This window comes from Stenella coeruleoalba (assembly GCF_951394435.1).
Source record: "Stenella coeruleoalba genome assembly, chromosome: 21".
NCBI lineage: Eukaryota > Metazoa > Chordata > Mammalia > Artiodactyla > Delphinidae > Stenella > Stenella coeruleoalba.
In genome coordinates this window covers 10,850,937-10,873,581 of record NC_137167.1, presented here as the reverse complement: position 1 = coordinate 10,873,581, position 22,645 = coordinate 10,850,937, and the positions used below count along the sequence as shown (strand labels likewise).

The following is a 22,645-nucleotide window of genomic DNA, read 5'->3' as shown; positions in this document are numbered from 1 at the left end:
CTCCTGTTTGAAAAAAGAGATTGCGCACTGCAGCTTCAATCTTCCCAATTATTCAGCTTTTTAAGAGTTCTCCCTTGCCCTACCTCCAAGCTACTGACATTTTGGCTGTTTCCAAAATTCAAATCTATTCTCCAAAGACAAGAGCCCACATTCATCTCATTGCATGCATTCTGTTATGCTTGTTGTTTTGTTAAATGAATCACATTACCTTATAGTCTCACCTTGTGTAGATGAGAACATTATTCCATGATAAGAATTTCTGTAATGGAAATGTTAAAAGTATACCCTTGAGACTTCGACCTCCAGTATAGTGGATTCTGTCTTACCTGCTTGGACATGTTGTATTGAATTGAGGTCACAGTTATGCAAATAACATTCCAGAGATTTTTCTCCCACTGAAATAAAGGGGGCTGTTCAACCTTCTGTCTCTCCCATTGGTTAGGAACTCTGACTCCTGGACCTAGAGAGCTCTCCAGTCCTAGAATGAAGCTATTGTTAATCAAGTGACTTCTGTGAGGGCCTCAATCCTCTCTCCCACCTCCCTGCACCATTGCCTCTTAGTCAGCATGACTCAACACTTGACTAAGAATGTTCTACTTGAACTTTGATTGATTTCAGAAGAGTGGCGTGTCTTAAATGTTGACCATTTACTGATTCACTGTGAAGACAGAATCCCTGAAAACCGTGAAATAAAGTTTGAAGCCAAAAATGTGACCCAAGAAAACTGTGTAAACATATTTTCTTAGAATCCTTGACATCTATGAACTTTTCTGTCAGATCTCAGCTCTAGATATTGGATTACTATGCACTAGTAAGTCTTTGGGAGTATTTCTTCTTCTTCTTTCCTAAAACTCCCTGGCCATTAGAAATTGGTCTCTTCCTTATCAAGCCTATCTATGTATATAAATTATGAAATAATTGTTGATGAAAAGCCTACTATTTCATAGTTGTAAAGAGATCCCTAGTAGGCAATCATCTCAAACATTCCAAGTAGGACTGAGGACCAGACACAAGCTGTACTTACAGCTGATGTTATACATGTGTGTATTGGGGACAGTATTTCCAGGCATGATTCCGGCACCCACAGACCACTGTATTTCACTCTGAGCAGTGTGAGCTGCCAACTTGGGAGTGTTCTTTCTTTCTCAAGAGATTAAAGAGAGAGAGAGGTGTTTCGTTCTTTAAAATACTATGAGAGTGAGTGCAGGTATCCTCCAATTTTCAAAAGTTCTCTCTAAGCCACTTTGCTTTTACGAAAAACCTGCATTAGTACCTATTTTATCTAACAGAAAGAAATCTGAAGAGGATTTTCGCTTTTATGATAAAAGGTAAAAAGCAAAAATAGCATTCAGCGTTTGCTTTTTGGGGTTTTTTTAAATTAATTTTTTTAAATTTTTGGCTGCATTGGGTCTTCCTTGCTGGGCTTTCTCTACTGTGGGCTTTCTCTACTTGTGGCAAGCGGGGGCTACTCTTCGTTGTGGGCTGTACTTAAAAAACAAAAACGAAAAAACAAACAAAACCCCCTGAAATTCCAGAATAATTTCAGAGCTCTTATTGCGGTGGCTTCTCTTGTTGCGGAGCATGGGCTCTAGGCGCATGGGCTTCAGTAGTTGTGTCGTGCAGGCTCAGTAGTTGTGGCGCATGGGCTTAGTTGCTCTGTGGCACGTGGGATCTTCCTGGACCAAGGATCGAACCTACGTGTCCCCTGCATTGGCAGGCGGATTCTCAACTACTGTGCCACCAGGGAAGACCCCAGCGTTTGTTTTGCATTGAGACTTAGTAGAGGCATCTGTGCACCCAGAATAGGGAGAATGGCCCCGTCAAGCTCCTTCCCCAGAACCACACTCAGGATCTCAGCAAGCGGCCGCCATAGCTTTGAACTGTGTCTGTGAGCATCTGTGCTTTATCTCCATTTATTTTGTGCCTCCATTAGCAAGATGTGTCCAAAGGTAGTTGCTTCTTTGCTTTACAGCATCGTGGCTCGTGAAAGGGTCCATAGGAACTCTACTTTCTGATAGCTGGGGAAACCTGTGAAGGTGTACTGGAGGAAGTGGAGATGCATGGAGGGGATAAATGAGATGATAGGAAAGCAGAATAAACCAGAAAAGCCAGTGTTTGTTTAGCGTCAGTAAATGCTACTATGAGTGTCCCCAACAAAGAAGTCCTAGCTTTAAGTTCAGTTACTTCCTGTCATGATAGTTAATATGAATTAAAATAAGAATTAATAATCATTCGAATATTTGTTCTTATTACTACCTAAATTCCATCCATCTAAGTGTTCCGTTGCCAAAAGCAACCCCAAAGAGATGACAGGAGAAGCAGCCCTCTCTGAGTTAAACCTAAAATTATTTCCTCATTGTCATCCTACCCACTTCCTTTTGAAGCCAAGTTATCTAAACTCTTTTGGAATTCATTTATCTCACAAAGTGTTTAGGCAATTCAGTTGAGAACAAAAATATGTTTGGTTTTTTTTTGATAGAATTTCTCACTGACTTTTTGTTTCTAAGAGTGTATCCTTTCCATTTGCTTTAGTGTAATTATTTTCCTTATGGAGGTGATTGTTTTGAAATGAGGGCTAAATAACATTGTCTCTAGATATTATTGCTACCTTTAGCTGATATTCAGACAAGGAGGACAAACAGCTTTCTCAAAGATAGTGCTGTTATTATCACTAACTTCCATTTACTAATATCTTTCTTTAACTAATTAGTATTTAACTGGTAAATAAATGCCTCATTAAAACAATTCTGATAGGCTCATAATGCCATCTAGTGGTCAACGTTCAAAATATCATCCCACGGGCCATTTTCTTTCTACCCATCAAAATACGGTCGTTATTCTTGAAGAAGTAGCTCCAGCTACTAACCAAGAACTATTGGTCGGTATCCCTGGACCCTCACACGAAGCCATGACAGCATTTCTAACATTGATGCAGTTTTAGGGAAAATTAACTTATCATCCTGTGTGCCTTGGGCTCCTAACCCATTTGGTGCGTGGAGCCACTGCCACTAGAAAAAAGGAGAGCTGCACGAAGTGGTAATTCAATGCACTAGTGCATCCTCATTAACGGCATGCTAGGTAAGGATACAAGTATAATCACTCAGTTCTCTTGAATACCTGAAGTAATAAATGATATCTGTACAATATTTTTTTTTTTTTTTACTGTATAAGAATTTTACAATTTTACCTAATCCTAACACCTACTTTGTGACTAGGATGGAAGTACTTATATTGCACTTGAGGGAACTAAAGTTAATGAACATTAAGTGACTTGATCAGAGCCAGGCGCCTACAAAATGCTCAAACTCAATCACGGGTTTTCAAAATCTCAGTGACTCGAGCCACCAGCACATGAAAAAGGCTGATAATTCAGGACAAAGGAGACCTTTTCTCAGAAATGCAGAAGACTGAATATATGCTTATCTATTAATGTGACTTACTACTTTAGAATGTATATAAGGAAAAATATATGGTTATCTCAATAGATGCTTAGAAAGCATTTGATACAATTCAACTCCCACTCTTGATAATAGTAGAAGTCCCAATAGATAGTAAAAGGATGCCACCATAGCTTGATAAAGATTACATAAAAGAATCCTATCATGGTCCTCACATATAATAGTGAAACCTTATAACTGTTTTCTAAATCTTGGCTTTTGAGTTTCGAGGATTTGGAAAAATACAATCAGAGCAATTTTTTTCCCTGAAGTGGGAGAATAAAAGCATCAAAGAAATAAGGTAAACGAGTTACATATCCATTGAGACAGAGCCTCTCACCATGCCAGAGAGGAAGGGGAGAGGAGAAGAGAAATAATAGAAGCTCTAGCAACATTTGAGGAATCCAGTGCCAGTGACCCTGGACTGCTCTCCATGGACCTTCCCAGGTAAGGGTTCTAAGACAAGGCCCCAGAACTCCCCCTGCTGCAAGAGGATTCAGAAGCACTTGAGGAGCAGTGCTTGGGTGGTGAAGGGCCTTCTGCAGCCCCACCTGGTTTCCTACTGCAGCCCAAGGGGAGTTTGGGAACAGTGGGATAATTTTAAATCTGCTTTTGCGGGATGCAGGTATAGCTAAGAAAGACACAGATCTGGAGAGGCCTCTCTGTCACTGACAGTGATCCTTCTGAATAAGGATCAGATGGAACTATGGATGTCTCAGGATGGAGACCCCCGATGCTTCCCCATAATGTAGTACCTGGCATTCCCTGAAGAACCTACAGACAATCCAGGAAAAAGTGTCAAGGAGACATGGAATTAAAAAAGAATACGTTTGTGCCGTAAGAAAAATTAGACCAATTAAGTTCAGTTATAGAAAAATTACATTGTACATGCATAGTTTATGGAGTGAGACTCATACTTGGTACTCATACATGTAAATGAACATGCAAATGAATAGATAAATCTCTGGAAAGACAAATGACCAGAGAGTAACAGAGGCAGGGCTGTCTCACATAATTGTGCAGGTACCATTCCCATTTTTATTCCATGTTATCTTATATTAATGAGAAATAGTATAATATAGAGCTTAAGAGTTCTAGCTCTGGAGACATTCTGGGCAAATTACTTCACCTCTGTGTACCCTGCTTTCCTTAAGCAAAATGAAGATAATAACATAAGCTACCTCATAGAGTTGTTTCAAGAATTGAAGAAGTACATGTAAATTTTTTTAAATGCCTGACATAGAGTAAGTGCTCAACAATGTTAACCTTTATTATTTTGCATTTTGATGAAAATATATTTGAATGTTACTTATGTAAATTTTAATATGAAGTGATTTTATAATAAAACTGAAAAAAATGTAACAACCCAAAGCAGAATACTGAAGATACCAATTCAGATTCAAAGTAATATTTAGATGGTATCAAATAGATAGCCAGCCCTTACATTAAGAAGACAGGAGTATAACAATGATGATGTTCGATTTGCAGAGGTTAGAGAGAATTTTAAGAAGATCAGAAATTGGATTGAGTCTGGAAGATTACAAATGAGCTCTCTGTAAACTCTGCTTGCTTGGGACCCTCGTGTCAGTGTCTGTGGGTGGGTTGCTTTGTAAGGGCTCCTGGTGGCTTTCTTCTGTGTCTGTGTTCTCCCTTTCTCTCTCTCTCTCTCTCTCTCTTTCTCCAGGGGACATGCCTCCTATTTCATTTAACAACCTTCCTAAACTGGGCACGTGATAAGTGGGAAGGCCTTCATGAGTTACTTCAAACCTAATGAAATAATGTGGAATTTTGACCTTTTGAAATGATGTTTTAGCCTAATAAATCTTTACACCCTGATTCTCATTCCTTCTGATTCTCTGGCTTTCTATGCTGGTTTAGAAGATAGTCAGGTTCTCAGGACCTTGCTTTCTTTTGCTATTAGAGGTGATAACTTCAAGGTTATTCTGTTGTAATTATTCCAAAGTGGGAAAGCCTGAACAATAACCTCTAGTAAGGAGTGATGCAACAAGCCTCACACAGATGGCAGGGCTCACAAATTAAAATTATGTACAGAAAGGGAATGTTTGAATATAATTCTCTGTTCCTTGGGAAGAACAAAAAGAACCCACATAAAGTTACTCACATGGTTATGTTTGGAAAACATAAACCAAGCCAACTGGACACTATGCAGCTGCTTTAGTATCTAATATTGTATATAATATTATTTTAGTACATTAATAATGCTTGTTTATCGTAAAAAACTTTTTGTTTAGAAAATACAACTGAGAAAAAGTAATAGGAACCATAATATGACCACTGTTAATGTATATTTTTCCAGACATTTTCTTATGCATAATTTTGCAAAAGAAAATAAAATTATATACAATTTATACACATACAATTTTATAGTCTCCTTTTTAGGCTGCTTTTACTTCAGATATGGTGAAGACTTTTCACACTTTATTATTTTTTAAAACTGCAGTGCATTCTATTAACCCTCTAAATAAATCTCCCCTTTCTAATAAATATTCAATTATTTCCAGGTTTGCATCCATATACAAAACACTGCATTACACATCTTTGTTCACACTTGTTAAAATATGTGCTTAAGATAGAGTCTTTAAAATTGGGATTACTGAGTCAATGGGACACACATTTTTCTAACCTTTCTATTACCTAGAAAGGTTATACCAGTCTAAACTGCTGACAACACTGTCTGAGAGTAATTTCGTTGCTTTAGGAGCTTCTCTATGTAGAAATTATGTGTACTTCTTTGTGCCGCTTCCAAGATCTTGTCTGCTGGGATTCTGGCAGTGATACCAGAGTGAGCCAGTGATTCTTACTCTTGTGCATAAACCCAACCACCTATGAGTTTCCTCTCTTCCTTTCATTCTAAGAACAGACAACTTCAGCAAACTCCTAGCCTATGGAGAATCTCTAAGTGAAGTAGTGATCTGAGTCCAAAGATGGCCACCAGCAATTCGTCCTCTCATTCTGTGCACTTGCCTCACCTACGATACAAAGGCGGAGTCTCTTTCTCCTGCTCTTGTATCTGGGATAATCTTGTGACTTGCTTTGACCAATAGAATACGATAGAAGTACCATCATGACAGCTCTGGACCTAGGCTTTCAGACACTTGGCATCTTATACCTACTTTCTTAGAGCCTTTTTCACCACCATGTAGAGAGACCTGGCTCTCCTGATGGAGAAAGAAGGAGATATTGCAGCCTTGTGGACATCCCAGTTTTCCCTACCAAGACCCCAGACACATGGGCAAGGCTGTCTTTTATATTCCAGTGCTGGCCAAGCTCCCCTCTGAAATCAGCCTCATGTGTGATCCTCAGCAGACACCATGTAGATGAGGAAAACCGTCCAACTGAGCCTAGCCAAGCACAGAATTATGAGAAATAAGATAATATTGTTATTTTTAACCACTATGTTTTGGAGTGGTCGTTACACAGCAATAGGTAATTGAAACACCAGCTATCTGTAGTTTTTAAAGGCTAAGGACATGGCTTTCATGCACAGCTGTGGAAAAGACTGCTACCCGCCTCCTACCTTACTATATATTCCTTATTATTTTCTTAGAGACCTCTTGAGTTTTAGCTGGCTAGATGGCCATCCAGAATAAAAAGTATATTTCTCAGTCTTCCTTGTGTTCAGTGTGGGCAATGTGACTAAGTTCTAGCCAAGAGACATAAGCAGAATTATCAGATGAGACTTCCAAGAAGTTTCTTAGGTGTCTTTAAAGGGAGGGGACATTCTTCTCCCTTCTCCCATTTTTTTTTTCTTTTTTCTGCTGGCTGGAATGCTGAAATAATGACTGAGGCTCAGGCACCCATGTTAGACCCTAAGGCACCGTAAAAATGTTGTAAAACAAAAACTAAAAATAATTTGGCCCTTGATGATGATCCACCTGCTGTGAAAGTTCTGGACTGCCTACATTCTGACTCTTTTTATGAGAGAGAAACAAACTTCTACTTTGTTTCAATCCATTGCAATTCAAGGTTCTCTTGCTGGTTTCCACGTGTTGTCGAAACGAATTCACAGAATTTTCCAAATTTAATGAAAGAAAACGAACAGATCCAAGTATTCCAGAGAATTTAAAAACAAACAAACAAAAACCACCAGAACCAGAACATGTCACAGTAAAAATGCTGAAAATCAAGGATAGAGAGGAAATCTTGAAGGCAGTGAGAGTGAAACATACGTATCAGCAGAATTCCCTTCAGAAACTATGCAAACCAGAAAATGGTAGAGTGACATCTTCAGAGTATTTAAAGAAAAAAATTGTCAACCCAGATTCTCTACCCAATGAATATATCTTTTTTAAATGAATAAAATAAAGACTTCTTCAGACAAACAAAAGCTACGAGAATTCATTGCCAAAGACTTGCACTGCAAGGGATGTTTAAGGAAGCTTTCTAGTTTGAAGGAATATGATACCAGATGGAAATGTGGTTCTACACAAAGAAGTAAAGATATCTAGATACGGTAAAAAGGAAGATAAATATAGAAGACATGTTTCTTTACTTTTAACCATTTTAAAAGATAATTGTCTAAAGCAAAAGTAGTAGCAATGTATTATGCACTGTGGAGTTTATAACATATATAGAAGTAACATGTATAACAAAGATAGCACAAAGATTTGAGGGAGGAAAGAAAAAGTATACCATTATAAGTTGTTACACTGTATGCAAAGTTGCATAGTTTTTGAAAGCAGCCTCTGATAACTTAAGGATGTATATTGGAAATCCCAGAACAGCCACTAAAAAAATAAAACATGAAGTATAAGTAATATAAGGTTCCACTATTGTAAATGGGATTGTTTTCCTAAGTTCCTTTTCAGATAGTTCGTTGTTAGCGTACAGAAACACAACTGATTTTTGTATGTTGATTTTGGATCCTGTAACTCTACTGAATTCATTTATTACTTCTAATAGCTTTTTCTTATGGAGTCTTTAGGGTTTTCTATATATAAGATCATGCTGTCTACAAACAGGAACAATTTTACTTCTTCCTTTCCAATTTGGATTCCTTCCCTTCCCTCCCTCCTTCCCTCCCTCCCTCCCTCCCTCCCTTCCTTCCTTCCTTCCTTCCTTTCTTTTTTTTTGCCTAATTGCTGTGGTACCTGTAGAGTAGATATACTTGCCTTCTTGATCTTAGAGAAAAAACTTTGTCTTTTACTGTGGAGTATAATGTTAGCTGTGGACTTTTCATTTATGGTCTTTATTATGTTGAGGTAATTTCTTTGTTGTTTGTTGAGCAGTTTTATCATAAAAGGGTGTTGAATTTTGTCAAATGTGTTTTCTGCATCTATTGACACAATCATATGCTTTATTCTGTTAATGTGGTATAGCATATTAATTGACTTTCATAGGTTGAAACATCCTTGGATCCCAGGGATAAATCCCTCTTGGTCATGGTGTATGATCTTTTTAATGTGCTGTTAAATTTAGTTTGCTAATATTTTGTTAAGGATTATTGCATCTATATCTATCTATCTATCTATCTATCTATCTATCTATCTATTCATCAAGGATGACCTGTAGTTCTCTTTTCTTGTGGTGTCTTTGTCTGGCTTGCGGGTAATGCTAGCCTCATAAAATGAGTTTGGAAGCGTTCCCTCTTCTTCATATTTCTGAACGAGTTTGAGAAGAACTGGTGTTAGTTCTTTAAATGTTTGGTAGAATTCACCAGTGAAACTATCTGGTCCTGGGCTTTTCTTTGTTGGGAGGTTTTTGATTACTGATTCAATCTCCTACTAGTTATAAGTAAGTTCAGTCTTTCTATTTCTTTATGATTTTGTCTTGGTAGGTTGTATGTTTCTAAGAATTTATCCATTTTTTTCTGGGTTATCCAGTTTGTTGGTATACAATTGTTCATAGTAGTCTCTTACACCTTTTCTTTTTGGGTTGGTTGTAATGTCTCTTCTTTTATTACCAATTTTATTTATTTGAGTCTTCTCTTTTTTTCTTAGTCTAACTCAGGGTTTGTCAATTTTGTTTACTTAAAACTCAATTTCATTGTTTTTTTCCTATTGTTTTTCTATTTTCTATTTTATTTATTTCTGCTCTAATCTTTGTTATTTCTTTCCTTTTACTAACTTTGGGCCTAGTTTGTTCTTTTCCTAGTTCCTTGAGTTGTAAAGTTAGGTTGTTTATTTGAGATCATTCCTCTTTTTTAATGCAGGCATTTGAACTTCCCTCTTAGTACTGCTTTTGCTGCGTCACACAAGTTTTGGTATGTTGTGCTTTTGTTTTTGTTTGTCTCAAGGTATTTTCTAATTTCCTTTTGATTTCTTCTTTGATCTAATGGCTGTTCAACAGTGCATTGTTTAATTTCTACATATTTGTGAATTTTCCAATGGTCCTTCTGTTACTGATTTCTAGTTTCATACCGTTATGGTCAGAAAACATACTTAGTATGATTTCAACCTTTTTAAATTTGTTAAGACTTGTTTTGTGACCTAACATGTGATCTATCCTGGAGAAAGATCCACGTGCACTTAAGAAGAATGTGTACTCCCCTGCTGCTGGGTGGGATGTTCTGTACATCTGTACATGTCTGTTAGGTTCATTTGGTCTATAGTGTTATTTGAGTCCTCTGTTTCCTGTTCTGGGTGTTCTGTTCATTATTGAAAGTGGGGTATTGAAGTCTGTTATTATTTTATTGCTCTCTATTTCTCCCTTCAGTTCCGTCAGCATTTGCTTTATATATTTAGATGTTCTTATGTTAGATGCATTTACATTTATAATTGTTATGGCTTCCTGGTGGATTGACACTTTTATCATTATAAAATGTCCTTCTTTGTCTCTTGCAACAGTTTTTAACTTAAAGTCTCCTTTGTCTGATATAAGTATAGCCACCTACACACTCTTTTGGTTACCGTTTGCATGGAATATCTTTTTTCATGCCTTCACTGTCAGTTAGTGTGTGTCCTTAAATCTAAAGTGATGTTCTCGTAGTCCGCATATTCTTGGGTCTTATTTTTTTAGCCATTCAGCCACTCTATATATTTTGATGGAACTTTTAACTCATTTACTTTAAAGTAGTTATTGATAGGAAAGGATATACAACTGCCATTTTGTTAGTTGTTTTCTGTTAGTCTTGTTGTTCTTTTTTTCTGTCTCTCCTCTTGTCTTCTTTTTGGTTTTGTCATTTTTTTGTATTGATATGTTTTGATTCTTTTTTCTTTTCTGCAACTTCTATATAGGTATTTTGTATGTGTATGGGGGGGCTTATATAAAATATCTCATAGCTATTACAGTTTATTTTAAGCTGATAACAACTTAAGTTCAATCACATGCAAAACTTCTAAACTTTAATGACTCCTCCCCCCAACACACACACTTTATGTTACTGTTGTCACAATTTACATTTTCTGATTTCTCACCAAGGAAATCTGTCCATAAGCTATTGCTGAATTGTGTTTATGGGAGAAAGGAGGGTCCAGGGCTTCCTACTCAGCCATCTTGCTGATGTTACTGCAACTCAATTCTCATCTTTATGCAAGTATTTATTATTTATTTTCTCCTAACCTGTATAATATGACTAGTTTTCTTGGAACATTCTGGTATTTAATATAGCACAATACAATTTTTAAGGCAGCATATTAGCTATTAAATTTGCTGCAAATACATCTAAATGTGTAAACCCAAACAACTGGAAGGAAAGAAAAGTAGTGAAGTAAGACAATCTGTACATGATATAAATTAAGGAGTCTTGATAACAGATGAACGCTTGTGAAGGTCCTCTTTAGGTTCTTCAGGGTCTTAGACAGTGATGTGTTGATTACTATTTAATGATCAGTGCTCCAGAACTGGTTGAACAAATCCTGATTTGGAATGTTTGCTGAATCCTGCGGTGTAAATCCTCCCACCTAGGCTGATTCAAACTACCAACATGATGTCATTGAATGAGGAGCTTGGAAGAGATGTGAAGGTATGTGTACAACTCACTCTTAAGAACTAGCAGAAGCCACCTTCAGCACATTTTAACCCCACCGGCCTCTTTTTTTTCCTTTTACTCTCTGATTCAACCAAGTAGAAATATATTTCTTTGTGCAAAAGTCTTGCTCTTAATATGTAATCATTACTTAAGTTTTTGTGTATGCATTTACACTGTATATTTTTCTACTTATTAACAATAGACAAAACCTTTTAAAGAACATATAATAGTTTGCAAAATCGAATTCATGTATTAATGTGCATCTAACCTATATTTCTCTAGATGTTTATTTGTCTATATAGGTCATGATAAAAGTTTTATGACAAAAATATTTGGGTATAAAAGGATATTAATTTTAAAATTCTAAAATTCCTCAGAAAATATTTATTAATGCCTATCAGCATATAGTAATCCATGAGATCGAAGGAGAACAGAAAAGAAGGATTCATCTATGCTCACCTTGGGTGAAATTAACATGATCTGAAAGGTGAATCATGGAGAAAATGTTTGTACCATCTTCTGGGCTCCATGTGTATCCTTAACCATATAATGAAAAGTTATTGTAGAATTATCTGTGTCTTTATTCCTCCTCTTCCCCTCCCTATGGTCCTGCTGTAAAACTTAGCAGTATAGCTAAGTAGAGACACATTATTTTTTATTAAAGTTAATTCATAATTTTACTTACAAAAGTAAAGGCAAAATTGAGAAATGAGATGCTAAAGATTACATATTTATACATAAAGTATGAGAATATAGTCGGCTTATAAATTCAGCTGGTGTTAGAGTAAGAAGGGCTAATAAGGAGGAACGAGACTGGGTCATTTGCAGAGATGCAGATGGATCTAGAGACTGTCCTATGGGGGAAGTAAGCCAGACAGAGGAAGACAAATACCGTATATTAATGCATATATGTGGAGTCTAGAAAAATGCTGCAGATGAACCAGTGTGCAAGGCAGAAACAGAGACAAGACATAGAGAACAAACGTATGGACACCAAGGGGGGAAAGCGGCAGGGGCAGTGGTTCTGGTGGTGGGATGAACTGGGAGATTGGGATTGACATGTATACACCAATAGGTATAAAACTGATAACTAATAAGAACCTGCTGTATAAAAAATAAATAAATAAAGTAAAGTAAAAAAAAAGAAGGGCTAATACATTCCCATTTCTCTCCTGTTAGAGGCACTACCATGGAAATTTTAGAAAAGGATTGCAGTAGTGAAACACACATTGTTCTACTGCAAATGTTCCATGTTGTATTTAAGAAATATGCCATTGTAGATACCCAGTGTACCAGTGGATCTCTCTTACTGTTTGCTTTCTTTGAAGTTCGTATTAGTGCTTTTGTTTCATTTCATTTTCTGTAGTTGAAGCCTTTGGTGATGTCTGGAGGATTTCACCTGAAGTCATTTTGTAGAAATAAAACTGTCCTGTAGAAGACCTGCTCTTCCTTTTCCTGTTTTAATATTTCCTATCATCTTTCCTGTATTAGGACAAGAAAACATCAGTCCAATGAGGTCAACGGGTGTGTTCAAGGTCACAGACCCAAATCAGTAGCACAGTGGTGACTACAAGGCAGTACTTTGGATATTCAGAAAGAAAGGGTTTGCCATCGTCCTATCGCTGAACTCGGGGTGAGGTCCCAGTCTAGGTGGGTGAGTGAGTGACTGTGATGGGGCCAAGTATTTTAACATGTTCGGGCCTCAGTTTCCTCATGTATAAAAAGTGGAAAGGACATGGACTACATCATTTGTTTTCAAACTTGGGTGGTGTCTCAGTGACCTCCACCAGAAATGAGGGAAGAAGGAGTTCAAAAGGCTTTACTCCCAATTCAGTCACAGTGGTTCTCCTTTTAACTGTGGTATGTATTGAGGTCATAGATTTTTATTAAAAGAAGAATTGCATGTACATAAACATCCATGTATGTGTATGTATATATACTGGACCATTATATATCTTAAATTCCATGATAGTTATTTTTTCTCTATATTTATTGTTGAAATTATGAAGCTTGCTTGCATATAATATTTGATGTGAAAGACAAGGAAAAACAATGTTGGCATGTCAGTGGTAGAAAAAAAAGGCATCATTAACCTATATGTATGTATCATTATTAAAACCTGCAACAGAAGTGATAACGGAATTTTGAATAAATGACTCAAGGAATTTCCTTCATTTAAAATAAAGCACCCTCCCCCCAAGTAAATAAAATAACATAAAAATAAATAATGTGTGCCAACCACAGCAATCATTGTGTTGCAGCCCTCCTCCATTCCTGTTAAACCCTTTTCAGACCTCATGGCTGTAAGTGGAACATGCAATTGAGGAGAATTCAACTCCCTTTAGAGCTCACCTCTAGCACGATGAAGGAGCAAGGGCCATAGGATTCTTCTTCAAGAGCTAGACAAACCAAGGAACATTCTCCAGGGTTTTAAATTTATTTCATAGGTTGTTTTCTCCTTTTTCCCTCTGCAAAGGTTTTTGTGAATTTCAAAAGTTACTGTTTCTCTACTGGATTGTATTCAATTTTAATCTTTTGAGACCAACTGTCCCTGTACATGAAACAAAAAAATCTTAACAAAAGCTTTTATGTCTTTCTATATTTAATTTAGTCTATGACAAATTAAAGTGGGACATTTCTTTCTCTACTTGGAATGTTTTCATCTAATACATAGACTATTCGTAGACCTGTCTCTGGAATCTTTTTTGCCTTCACTAATGACATTTTATATGCCAGCCAATTCACATTAACGTAAACAGCAGGAATGAATCCCTATGTCATCCATCTCTTAATTATTTTGTTCTGACTACTTAAATCATTCCGGTTACTTATAATACATGTCAGAAGCAATTTTTTAGATCTAGGAAGAAATTAATGGTTAATATTATTATGAGTATAATCTGTAAACCCTGGACACTATTTTAAAGAAAAGAGCCAACAAACACACTGCAAAAATGTAAAAGACAAAGGCCGCATAGGGTGTTCATATTACTAAAAACATCATTACTCTTACAAAATATACTCTAGGACAATGACAGGGACATTATGATGTAATTGCACCAATAATTAATACTAGGCCACAACAGTGAGAGGCCCGCGTACCACACACACACACACAAAAAATTAATACTACTCTTGCTGAGATACAAAATTAATTTGGAGACGTCTGGAATCATAGATCTCACATCTAGAAATGAGCTTAGAGTCCATTGAACCAACTCCCTGTTATTACAGCTGATTTTACAGCTGAGGAAACTGAAAACCAGAGAGGCAACTTTCAAGGTCATCCAGAAATTTACTGGTAGATCTGGGGCAAGGATCCAGGAATATGTTTTGGCTCAAAAGTACTCGTGAAAATGAGTAAGAATGACCCAGGGTTTGTAATACTTAATAGCTGTGGGAGGAAGGGCAGTTTACTTGACCTTTGTGAGCTTTACTTTCCAATCAGAAGAATGGGCGTAATTATCACTGCCTCCCAGTGTTGATGTGAGGATCATTTGAAGTAATTATACAGGAGCGTAACTACTGGAACACCCATACATATTTTGGTATCCAAAATGGAGCTGTTGCTAATGAGCCCTGCAAGAAACCAGAGTATAACGGTGCCCCTATTGGGGAGCACTTTACTTCTGACCAAAATTAAAAACGACGGATATGGATACCCCCTCCGTTCCTCAGGATGCCTTAAAAGCAGGAGATTGGTTCTTACAAATCAATGCTTACTCTAGCTCTGACTCTAACTTTAACAGCTGTTTCATCTCTCCTAAATAGAACTAGCTGTACCACTGAAACCTGAGTATATTCCCTGGGACTGACGGTTTTTTTCCTAAAGCGATAAAGGAGCTTATTGGATAAAGGTTAATTGCTAACTGTGGTGTGCTAATGATACCATATTGATGAAATTACGGCTCACTGATAGAAAAAAGGCTCCCAAAGCACTGGAAGCTGGAGGGAAGTTCTAAACAATAGTTATTGATTTGTTTCTCTGAGGGCCGCTAAGTAGCACAAATGACTCAGAAGAATAAAAATGATCCACAGAGTTTCCATTCTTTTATAATTCATTTCTTTGCTTCCAATGTTCTACTTGCCAATAGCCAATTATAATTTTAATAATTATGTGTCTCAAAATCAGCAGTTGATACCTTGGAGAAAGAAATACTACAAAATAATTTATTCCCTTTCATCTCCTTTGTTGAGAGTGTGTTATAAAGCGTAATAATCAGACAACAGATCCTAAACCTCATGGCTTTCAGACAAGTGAAGCACTAAAAGAGTGGTGGATTGAAAGTATTTGAAATCAGTTAACTTTAGAAAATGCCCCACGACACTTAATTCCCAAGTTAGGCTTTATTCTTGCTTGGATTTGGCCCTAGAATTTATCTCCACAGTTTGTTCCATCTTCCAGTAGATCAACCCCTACTCACTCTCAACACCATTTTCATTATCATTAGGTTATATTGACTGAGCGCTTCGAACCAGGCTCTGTTAAATTCTATATGTGTCATTTAATTATCATATCCACCCTAGGAGCTTAGTATTACCATCTCCATTTGATAGTTGAGGAAACTGGAAGTCAGGGAGGTTGTAAGTTCCCTTAAGTTCACAGAGTTGTGATACCAAGCAGGGCCCTGTGGGGCTCCTGGGCACAAAAGCCTTTCTGCATCCCCCATTTCTTGATTACAGGAGATAAGCTTCGTTCAGCCTCCATGACCTTCCCTCAGTTCCAATGGGCAGATTCAAGCAGCTGTTAATTAGGGAAGGGAGTGGATGCAGAGACAAGGGAGGAACAGTCAAAAGAAACAATAGTGCAGCCTTGGGGCAGGTTCCTGGTTCCCCCTCAAGGGATACACACAACAATATCTTTGAGCTGTTTTGCAGATACTGAAACCGCTGCCGGGTGGGAGAAGGTAACTGTGTGCTGCCCACAAGCACAGAGACACCAGATGGGTTGGAACCAGAAGGTTGAGGATGCCGACTCCCACTTACCTCACCACCAGCCAATCAGAAGAACGTAGGAGCTGATCATGCCCTCTTTGAACCATTACTATGAAACTTCTCACTACCCTCTCCAAGGGGGCACACACAGTTTTGAGGGCATTGGCCTTCTGTGGCCCCCTCGGCCTGGCAAAGCAATAAAGCTATTCTTTTCTACTTCACCCAAAACTCTGTCTCTGAGATTTAATTTGGTGTCAGGGTACAGAGGCCGGGTTCGGCTTCAGTTGGTGATGTCAGAGCTGGAACAGGACTTCTGCATCCATGCACGTGACCCAGGGCTGCAGTGTGAAAAACATTCTTCCTTTCCTCTTGCCCAGATCCTTTCCCAGGGACCTAAGGTTTTTCAGACTAAGACTTTCATTTTTCTGTGAAACTTGTTCAGTCCAACAGAGAGATCCTTACCAAGTTCTCTGCATGGTTTTAGTACATATTTTAATCTACCCAATTATTTCAGTGTTTGGTACAAACTTAGATTATATATTACCTAAGTTTGCTCACTTACACCTAGAAATATGCTAAAGGATAAATGAGGAAAGAGCAATGATTTATAAGATCAAAGAGGGAGGAATAATTAGTTATAATTTGAGGGACTCACACAAAGGAGATGAGCTTTAAGCTTCAGAGAGAGAGATATATATATATATTTAAACTTATATATATTATATATATATATTTAAGCTTCAGATATATATAGATAGATAGATAGATAGATAGATCTCCAAAGGGGTCCAAATCTATTCTGTAGTCTAACTCCCAAGCTCCAGAATTGAAAGATATCAGCAATTATCATTCTGCTAATAAAAGGTTTTTTTAATTATCTGAATATTCCCAATAAACAAGCCAAAAACGTTTATGACAGATTAATGGAGAGGTCATTGTAAAAGGAGCCAAGCTTCATCAATTTATTTTAGATCTGAGACTTCAAAAGTTTAGGGAATCAGGGATGCAATCTGTGGCAATGACTGGATCAGAAAGAACAGAAAACAAAAGGCACAGTTCTTGAGCATACAGCATTTCACACCATAGAGCTCTGCCATCGTGAAATTAGGAAAGTACATAATTAAGTCATATACACACCCGTCATATGCACAAACTATGTTACGCATTCTTTAGTGAGTGTTCAAAAGAGTTCTCCTCCAGTCCCTCATAGCACAGGTGAGAAGAAAACAGTGGCTGCAGTCATGAAAACACAGACTTCCCAAGCTAGACAAGACTTTATTTTCAATCTAGGTTAATGCCATTCTCATTATATGATGAACACAAGATCCAGTGAGGTCCAGTGATGGTACAAGACCTCACAGCCACTTAGTGGTTCAGCCAGTACTGCAGCAACTAATCTTTTGGGTTCTGATTCACTGCCCTTTCAGCCTCACCTTGTTTTTCTCCATCACCTTGTGTCCTCTTGTAGTTCAGGATGGCCATCTGAAACCATGTCATCTCTTCCTCCTCAAGAGGTTATCTAAGTAGGAGATCATAGAGGAGCACAACTCTGTTTACATCATGCATCAGTTTTACTCACGTTTATATTGCAACTTTACGTTCACAAAAAAACAAAACAAACAAACAAAAAACCCCACACATCTCTCAAAATGATCTCTGCTTGCAGAGACCAAGAGACCTTTCTAGTGAGTTTCCATAGAAACAGTTTCTGAAAGCAAAAAATATGACTCAGTTTTGGCTGTGGAGCTACATGTGTCCTCTTACTTCTTACTGGGGTGTCTGGATCTCTAGGGGCTCTTATACATGCCCTCTTCCTGGAGTTTCGGGTGTCAGTTACTGTCACTCTCCGCTTGCTCCTACTTGTGTCACATAGCAGGTCCTTCAGCATGAAATTAGCAGGAGTGTAATCAGAGGAGATTTGAGACTCCTTTTCTCTGCCTAGCAATGAAGAAGCCCATGTGAAACCCCTAATAACCTTATTTTATTTTGCTGAATTATGAGCTGAACTTCTTTAATTGAATCTTACATTGTTCCCCAATTAAAGAAACCTCTCACTAGCTAAGACTTACTGGTCCCTAAGGCTGTGTACTGGCTTTATTGTGCATTTCTGGGGCATTTCTGGGTACCTTGGGTCACCACTGTACTTCCCCTAAAGCAACATTTCTTAGAAAAATGGGACAGCTGAGGTATTTGTTAGAAAAGCAGACTCCTAGAGCCCACCCAGGCCTACCAAATCAAACGTTGCATTTTTTCCAAGTTCCTCAGGTAATTCTAATGTGACCTAAATTCTGAGATCCTCTGCTCCAAAGATAGCAAGTGGAGAATTGGGGCAAATTCTGTCAGGAAGCAGATGCTCTGAAAGCTCGCTACATCAGCATCACCTGAGAGCTTATAAGAAACGCAGAAGCTCCATCCCCACCCCAAGCCTAACCAACTAGAATCTGCATTTTAACAAGATCCCTCGTTAAAGTCTGTATCTTAACAAGATCCCTGCACAATAAAAATTGAGAAGCACTGCTCTAAGAGATTTTGCCTGAAATTCATTTCTCTTGCTGAAATCCCTTGGATAATTGCCAGTATCTTCCCTTGCCTTTTATGAGTTACTTAGAGCTTTAGGCAAAAGCTGTCTTTCATAAGAGGATTTCAAGAGATGCCAGGTTCCCCAGGGCAGCCCGAGGCACTTCTGTTTTGAGGCAAATTCTCAGAGTTCTGGCTACAAAGAAGATAGCCTCCAGCCATTGCAGACAGGCCTCCAGGAAAGTGAGTTTGCCTGGGGAAAGGCCAAGCAATAACTTCTTTGCCCAACATCCTTGAATCTGGTTGAAGGTTAAAGAGGTAAAGCTCTACTCCTGTGTTTATTTCCCTGTTTAACTCACTGAAAATCTTGAGTAGATTTCAAATATTAATCCCAATTAAAGGGGTCATATATAGGTCTAAGATGTCCACAGTGCTGGCAACACAGCTTATCCAGGCCTGATTCTCCTGTTAAATTGCAATTTCACTTTATTCTCCAGTGAGATCAGTTATTAACCAACTTGGCCAACTTCTTTTTACTATACCTATTTTCCACGGTGTGGGGGAAATGACTGGTCTTCAGGTCAGAAATTCTTTCTTATGTATTGGTTATATTGTGAGGCCTTGAGCAAATAACTTAAGCTTTCTAGGTTTTTTCCTTTCTTTACTTACAAAATCTGGGTGATAGTGCTTAACGCAAACTGTCCGGTGTTAGGGTTTTATTTATTCTTTTCTTTTTTAGGATAAAGGGAAAATCTTTTTGCAAGTATATTTTACAGCTGTATGGTGTTTCACAAATGCGTTTTTTTTTTAAATGCCAAATTGATGAACTTCAAGTCACAGCTCACAGATTTCTATTCTTTTTCAAATATTCCTGGACCCCCTGCTTTTCTCCCTCTTGTGATCCACTAATATGAAATGTAGATCTACACTGATACCTGCGATGCCTGCCAGACGCCACCTTGCACCCTCCATTTGCTGTCCTTTATCTTTCATCTTCCAACCAGACTTCTGTAATGCAACCCCGTTTATGCCAACTCAGTCACTGACAGTACGTTTTGCAAATGAGATCCTTTGGGATGCTAGATCAGATACTCCCCTGAAGTCTAGACACCTTCCAGGGAGCCTACTCCATTCATTATTCATGCACGGGTTTGTCATTTAGTCACCCAAGAGTTTTTAGGATAAAAGCCTTGCCTTTTCACTCCCTTTAGATGGTATAGATTAACAAATCAGAGTAATTCCTGACACTGGCATAGTGCTTTGTATTTTGAACTGGACTTAACAGGCAAGATCTCATTTTGACTTTCATTTTAGAAAATCCATAAGATCTACAGGGTAGGGATGTTTGAACCTATTATAGAACCCAAAAACAACTTGCCCGGAAGTCACTAGCTAGTAAATGGCAGATGTGCGTCAAACCAAATCTACAAGCTCTGACCATAACCCTGGGTGTCTTACAGCATGAATGAGGGTCAGGCTGAATTTGCAAAGCAGAAAGTAGAGTGGAAATAGGGACCCTCAGCCCTCAATATCAATTCTTTCCAAATGTTCTCTCTCTCCCCTGGGCTCCCAGAATGCTATTTTTATATTTTCATTTTTGTACTTATCACATTTTGTAATCTCTTTTTACGAACCTTTCTTTACTAGTGTAAGAACTGGAGGGAAGAAAACATAGCTTCTTTATATTTGTAGCTCCAGAACCTAGCATAATATCTGGCACTTAGTTTCATGTAGTACATGTTTGTTGGATGAATCTCAAGAGTTTGTGTATTTTATTTCCTGTAATAGTGGAAAGTATTTTGCTCAATAGTGAGAATGAGCATCACTTCCAATATTTATTAACAGTTTGGGCTTCCCTGGTGGTGCAGTGGTTGAGAGTCCGCCTGCCGATGCAGGGGACACGGGCTCATGCCCCGGTCTGGGAAGATCCCACATGCCGCGGAGCGGCTGGGCCCGTGAGCCGTGGCCGCTGAGCCTGTGAGTCCGGAGCCTTGCTCCGCAACGGGAGAGGCCACAACAGTGAGAGGCCCGCGTACCGCAAAAACAAAAAACAAACAAAAAAAACCCCCCCAAAAAACAGTTTATATATCTTCGCTGAACTATCTATTTTAGTTTTATACCAATTTTTCAATTGCAAAATTATATGAGCTCTTTGTATTTTAAGGATAGTAACCATTTGTCTTTCCTATTTGGGGCCAACATTTCCCCCAGTTTGTTGAATATCATAATCATGTTTCCGTATTTTTTAGATGTAAAAGTTCTGAAACTCATATGTGGCAAATTTCTTTCCACAGTTTTAAGTTTTGAAAGCCCCTGTGTTTAGAAGAATGCCTGACACACCATGAATACTCAATAAATATTGGATAAAGGAAAGGGTGAATGAATTAATGAAATATTTGACCCATACTGACAAACAATAGCTTCACTCTTTTTCCTACAGATGCAGGTCAATCCTTCCAATCATTCGAATGTAACTTGGAACTAGAAGAAAAAGTTAGCATTTGTATTGATTTTCTGATGGTAGCGTATTGTCTCCCTGAATGGAACCTCTTACAAGGCCCAAGATCCTGCATTTGTGTACATCCAGCCCCTGATGGACACTGTAGCTATTTTCCATCCCACAGGATCAATGGTTTTTGGTAGTCGTTGTACTTTTTTTAATGGTAACTTCACCCATTATTTAATAAATGTTTAAAATCCACTTCCACCTTTCCTCAGCATCTACCTGGCTTCTTCTCTCATCTTTCTTCTATTAAAATTTTGAGCATGCATCCATGATAAAAAAGGATAATTAATTGAAGGTCAGTGGCATGAGATGTAAAAAAAGAAAAATGTGTCTTGCTTCTCAATATTTTCTCATGAAATCATAGTGATACAGTCTGTACTGGGGAGGAAAGATATAAGTCAGCATATACATGGGCAAATAAACTTGTGTCCATGGAATGTCTGTGGAGGTGTCAATGTTCATTCATTAGAACTGCCGCTCTCCCACGGGACCGCATAGCCTGTTCATAATGAGCCGCGCGCCCTCCTCCGGATGTTTTCCTCTTTTGGGCACATACAATTCCATAACCCTGAAATGCTCCAGTCAGCTTTGCGCTTTGCTTGACAAACATTTGTCCTGCAAGTTTCAGTGCAAATGTTGCCTCTTCTGTCAAGTTGTCCTGATTTGTTTACATTGAATTAGGCCCTGTGTTTCCTCATTACGACAGCACTAGGTGCATATTTACTTCATAACTTTCAAAACATTGTTCTTGAATAACTTTTTAACATTTAATTTGGAAATAATTATACATTCACAGGAATTTGCAAAGATAGTGCAGAGCAGTCACCTGTACCCTTCATCCAGTTTCCCCCAGTGGTTATATCTTACAAAACTATAGGAAATTGACATTGGTACAATGTGTGTTTACAGTTCTATGCTGTTTTATGACATCTGTAGACTCATTAAACCACCACCCAGCCAAGTTACATAACTGTTCTATCACCACAATGATCTCCTTCATGTTACCCTTTTGTAGTTACACCCACCCACCCCACCCCCCATCCTGAACCCCTGGCAACTGCTCATTTCTTGTCCATCAGTATAATTTTGAAAATGTTATATAAATGGAATTATACAGTATGCAACCTTTGGAGAAAGGCTTTTTTTTTTTTTCACTCAGCGTAATGCCTTTGACATATCACTGATAGGTGAGAGATTGTGTCTGTCATTTGGTTTTTATTTTCTGTTTGTTTCATCTTTTTGTTTCAGTTTTAGTTGGTTTTTTCTGGCATTCATGTAGGTTAATTAAACATTTTTTTTTCCGTTTTGATTTATCTATAG

At 38.0% G+C, this 22,645-nt stretch overlaps 1 protein-coding gene across 3 annotated transcripts in view; it reads right to left on the bottom strand.

Annotated features, from left to right (window-relative positions):
• Positions 1 to 410: 410 nt before the first annotated feature.
• The window catches only part of FUT10 (fucosyltransferase 10), a 267,866-nt gene continuing 245,631 nt past the window's right edge, over positions 411 to 22,645 (bottom strand). For 2 of the 3 annotated variants that reach the window (XR_013825467.1, XR_013825468.1), the window contains 3 exons: positions 17,736 to 17,821; positions 13,720 to 13,835; positions 11,921 to 12,849 (listed from right to left, as the gene is read on the bottom strand). The gene's annotated coding sequence lies outside the window, so the exon portion shown is untranslated. Of the gene's footprint in view, positions 479 to 11,920; positions 12,850 to 13,719; positions 13,836 to 17,735; positions 17,822 to 22,645 lie in introns of those variants that run through there. The other variant, XR_013825466.1, reaches the window with a different exon arrangement.